This window comes from Crocodylus porosus, unplaced genomic scaffold (assembly GCF_001723895.1).
Source record: "Crocodylus porosus isolate Cpor-Errol unplaced genomic scaffold, CroPor_comp1, whole genome shotgun sequence".
Lineage (NCBI taxonomy): Eukaryota > Metazoa > Chordata > Crocodylia > Crocodylidae > Crocodylus > Crocodylus porosus.
The window spans coordinates 119578980-119584140 of NW_017728906.1; the positions used below are offsets into that span (position 1 = coordinate 119578980).

Sequence of the window (5161 nt, forward strand, 5' to 3'; positions counted from 1 at the left end):
AGCTAGGATCTGGAACCAACATCCAAGGGAAGTGGTGCTGGCTCCTACCCTGGGGGTCTTTAAGAAGAGGCTTGATTCCTACCTCACTGGAGTCATTTGAGCCCAGTTTTTCTCCTGCCCAGGCAGGGGGTCAGATTTGAAAATCTACAAGGTCCCTTCCACCCCTACTTCTATGATTCTATAATTCTATGATCATGGGGCTGTTAAACCGCAATGTTTCACGTGCACTGCTTGCATTAACATGAACTACATTTTAAATAGCTACACCTGAAAAATAATTAAAGCACTAATTTATAAGCATCAAGAAATCATTTGAAAGATCATCTAAATGCATAAGAGCAAATCATGTTTTGATACAAGGTCACACTGTGCAACTGTGTTTCCAGAATATCACTTTACTGGAGAAGCTTCTATTTTAGAAAGTGCAGGTGTGCAGCAAGGAAGCAGAGCCATTTACATGTTGCAAATTTCCACTCTTTCAGGGAAACATATTGTTTTATATCTATTCATGTGCATTGTGCAAAGCAGAAAATATCTAAATGAAAGATGTGATCAACATTTAAAGAACCAATGTAGTTCAATTTGTGGTGCCTTCATTTTTGTGTTAAATTCCATTTCAAACTTGCAAAGAGTTTACGAGGGCACTCACTAATAATAGATATTTCTTTGCTTACACAGAAAATGAGCATTATATTGATAAAACCCTGAATTTCTGAGAGAACTGAATGTGTAAATATAGCTATGGGCTTCTAGGTATACACCTGGTTTTCATTTTCAGAGTTGTTTATTCATAATCATTGATTCCATTCTTTCTTGCGCCCAGTCTGAAGAACAGCTGTAAGAACATTAATTTTTATTTTCCAAAAGATGATTATCGAATTTCTTTTTGTCTTTAGAGATTTTTTTAAAGTAAAGCACCCAAGATTTAGTTGCCATAAAACTCTGGAGGTTATTAAAATGCCTTGGCGTTGCGTCATAATTGTCAAAGAAGATACCTAAACAGGTCTTACATTGAATTTAAGGACCAGAGATCCAAAGAGCCAATCCAGATTGGCTCCAGCTACTGTAATATTCATTATTATCCATGGCTTGGACATCCATAGGGGAAATTGTGCTCTACTACCCTTACTAAATCTTAAAACAGTCTTTGATATAGTTGAGTATGAGGTTTTAGTTTCACTCTTTCTATGAGATAATCCCAGTGGGTAGGTATGTGCTCATCATCCCCTCTGGACCTTTCCTGTCCCCCCAGGTCTCTATATTGTTTTTTTCTCCTGTTCAATATGTAAATGAGGCTACTGGGGGGAGACTGCCTGCTGATGGTACCCACCTCTATCTATCTTTCTCACCTGGCTTAACCATCACAGCCTCAGTTCTTTCCCAGTGCCTGGTTACTGTTGAGGATAGGATATGTCTGAATAAACTGAAGCTGAATCAAGACAAGACAGAGTTGATGGCAGTGGACAGATCACTAGGTCTTGGGGATTGGGACACCTATCATTGATGGGTTTTAGCCTCCTCTTGTCACTAAGGTTCACAGCCTTGGGGTGCCCCTGGCTCCTCTATTTCACCTGGATCCTCTACTGCACAACGTTGTAAAAATGTCTTGACATGCCTTTACCATCTCCACCTGGTTAGAAAGGTACAAACCATTCTTTCAGATTCAGATCTAGCTATCATCATCAGGAATCTGGTTTTCTCTATTAAAAAAATAACCCAAATTCCACATTTTTATCTCATTAAAATGCAACACCATTATATATAAATTAGTGGTGTTTCATTTTAATAATGGAAAAATGTGGATTTGGGGCTCTTTTTTTAAAACCAAAAATTGGGGATTTTTTTTGTCAGATATTTTTTTTGTCCCATGTAACTTCAGGACTTGACTACTGCAATGTGCTCTACGTGGAGCTATCTTGACCCTCCAGAAGTTTCTTCTGGTGCAGAACAGAGTGGCATACCTTCTGATGCATGGGTTGCCAAGAGCACATAACTCTCGTTTTCCAGGGTCTGCACTGGCTTCCACAGTCTCTCAGGCACAATTCAAGATGTCAGTTTTGATATATAAAGTCCTAAATTGTATAGGTCCAATGTACCTAAGGACCTGTCTTTTCCCTTATGCTTCATCGTGATCTTTAAGCTTATCCAAAAGCAACCTCCTGCAAGTACCGTCTCAACATTCTCTCATCAGTTTAGGAATTTCTCATGATTTGATTTCATTACAGTGTTTCAGACTGCCTTAGAATTTGACTTCATTACAATGCTTCAATCCACCTAATAAACCAGAATTTCAAGGATCCTGAGTTGGACATTTGTAGCCAACATAGTCAGTAAAAACAAGAAAGCAATTTACATGTACAACTCAGCCAGTAATGAGCTCACATTAGACAGAACAAAAGGCCAGGGAGGCAATGTCATACAAGATGATCTTGAAATAATCCAAGCACAGTATATTACAGTTTAGTTTAAGAAAGTTAATAGAAGTGATTGATGTGACCAAATACATAAGATGTAGCTGTGCCATGAGAACTATATATTTTGTCAAGTTTCTTAGATAAGTTGTAAAAGCAAAGCAGCCTTGTCAAAGACAAATTCAAAATAAAGTGGAAAAAACAGGACGGTGACAGGAAACATTCTAAGACTGGGAAGGAAGGAGATAAGAAATTGCCCCTTCTAAAAATGTGAATTTTCACACAGACATAAATACTAGCTAATTGACATGTTCTATAGCCATGAAAAATATGATTCAGACCAGTTATCAAAATCTCAGTAAGAGAGAAATAAAAATTATCAGATCAAAAAATGTTTGTTATAGTAAACCATGCAAAAATAAGGCGTATGGAAACTCGAGAGTTCAAGAATTCATCAATATTCAAGCAGGATACTATTGATACATATGCCATCTTTCTCCTTTGTTTCCTGGGCTGTGTGAGTGATAGTATATGTTGTATTCTTAACGGTGGTAAAAATAGGCGGAAAGCAAACTAAATTCACACCTCATAGATTTTATCTATATCTGTATCTATATCTATATCACAAGCTTTCGTGAGATGAAGTTCACTTCATCAGATCCCGTGAAAGCACACACACAAAGCAATGTATAAGAAGGAGAAAGAAATGTGAATATAAAAAGGTATAAAGGAGGGGAAGAGAGCAGGGAGAGGGGAGGGGAGGTGGTCAGTGCAGAGAGGGGCAAATGAACAGGGACACTGGTTTTTCCTGATTTAAAAAAAATCCCCAATTTTTGGATATAAAAACAAAACCCCAAATCCACATTGTTCCATGATTAAAATGAAACACTGCTACATATATGTATACATATACTTATGCATATACATATGCATAAATATATACATATACATATACATACTAGAGGTGCACTAATACATTGGTCCCATACCAGATCGGCATCAATATAAGGAAAATTGACAGTATCAGCAGCATCAGCAATCAGCTTTTTTTGCTTGATGTGGCCAATAATGTGACTGATAAATGCCCCATGCGTGCACACAGGCGCAGTAGGGGGCGACAGATTGAGACCCCCGTGGTAAGGGAGGGAGTGAGGTAGAGTGAGGCACTTCCCAGCCAGGGCAGACATGGGAAGCGGCTACAAGCAACAGGTCTAGCGGGGCATGAGGAGGAGGAGGGTTGGCCACTGCCACTGTGCGCACCCTGTGTGCCCCCAGATATGCAGGGCTAAGGCGGTGGTGCTGCTGCAGGCTGCAGCTGGGGTGGTGCTGAGCTTTTCTTGGAAGGAGCTGGGCCAGGAAACAGCACGGGGGGGAGGGGGGTTGGGGGAGCTACAGCAAATGTGGGGATTACTGTAGTTGATCTCCAAGTGGCCTGGCTACATATCGGAAATGGATCAGTATTGGCTGATAAGGCTCCTTCAAAATCACTCACTGGCATTGGCTCAAAATCTCTCTATCAGTGCACCCCTAATAAAGAGATACATACTAGGCTTATGCAAATAGGGAAGTGTTCAATTCAGATTTGGATTCAGCCGATTCAGTGGACAGTGATTCTATTTGGCTGAATCAGAATCAGAGATTCGGTGCTGATTTGAATATTTAGATCCACCAGAGAGAGGCAGGCACAGCCTGGCTGTGTGGCTGCTCCTTTGATTGTGTCTGCCACTTGCCAGGCAGGGGGGAGCTGTGGGAGAAGACCTCATGGCTGCCCTGTCCAGCCCCATACCACACCCAGCCCCAGCTTCCCAGCACTTTAAAAAAAACAAACCCCACAATCACCATCTTCAGCAGGGGCTCTGGGGGTTCCTGGCAGTGTCCGCTGTACAGCTCCCACCTAATACCCGCCCCCATCCAACCTCACCTCTGATGGCCCCTCCACCCGGCTCCACCAGTCTGGGAATAAGAAAAAACAACAAAAAAACCTACTCACCAGCAGTAGCAGCAGCTGTGGGGGCTCTGAAGCCACATGGCAGAGCCCTCCCACGCAGCCCCTGCACCCTGACCTCCACCCCCCTACTTGCCCAGCCCTGCCCCTGATGGCTGTCCTGCCTCACCCTCCCAGCATCCTGGCAATTAAAAAAAGAAAAAAAAAATCTCCAAACGTACCAGCTCTGACAGTGGGGATAAGGGTTTCAGAGGGCTCATGGCAGATCCCCCCCCACACAGTGAGGGGCAGGACAGGGCAGCACGGATAGCAAACCCTGCCCCCAGCCTGGCATCAGTGCGGCAGCTGTTGCATCGTGCAGATGCCATATGGCTCGGCAGGGCACCATACACTGTCTGGGAGCTGGGTCGGCTCCACCTGGCAGCTGGAGCCTGGCAGCACTCAGCCCCAGCAGCCCCAGCTCTCAGACAGTGTGCAGCATTCTTCTGAGCCACGCTGTACCCATGCTGTGGGGAAGCTGCCATGCGGGTGCCAAGTGGGGTGGCAATCCCCTCTGCCCCCCCACTGCCAGGAGGGTTCTGCCACGAGCACCCAGAGTTTCTGATCCCCACTGCTGCAGCCAGCCAGTGTTGGGCTTTTTTTTTTTTAATTGCCAGGATGCTGGGGCCAGGTGGGTAAGTCATCAGGGGTGGGGCTGGGCAGGGGGAGGGACTGGGGAGCAGGGGCTGTGCAGAGGCACTCTGTCATGTGGCTCCAGAGCCCCCACAGCTGATGCTGTTACTGCTTAAAAGTGCATTTTTTGTTA

General features: G+C 43.8%; 1 long non-coding RNA gene across 1 annotated transcript in view; it reads left to right on the top strand.

Annotated features, from left to right (window-relative positions):
* The first annotated feature begins 2246 nt into the window (after positions 1-2246).
* LOC109306110 overlaps positions 2247-5161 on the top strand; it is a 21589-nt gene continuing 18674 nt past the window's right edge. The window contains exon 1 of the long non-coding RNA XR_002099858.1: positions 2247-2326. This is a non-coding gene — a long non-coding RNA (uncharacterized LOC109306110). The remainder of the gene's footprint in view (positions 2327-5161) is intronic.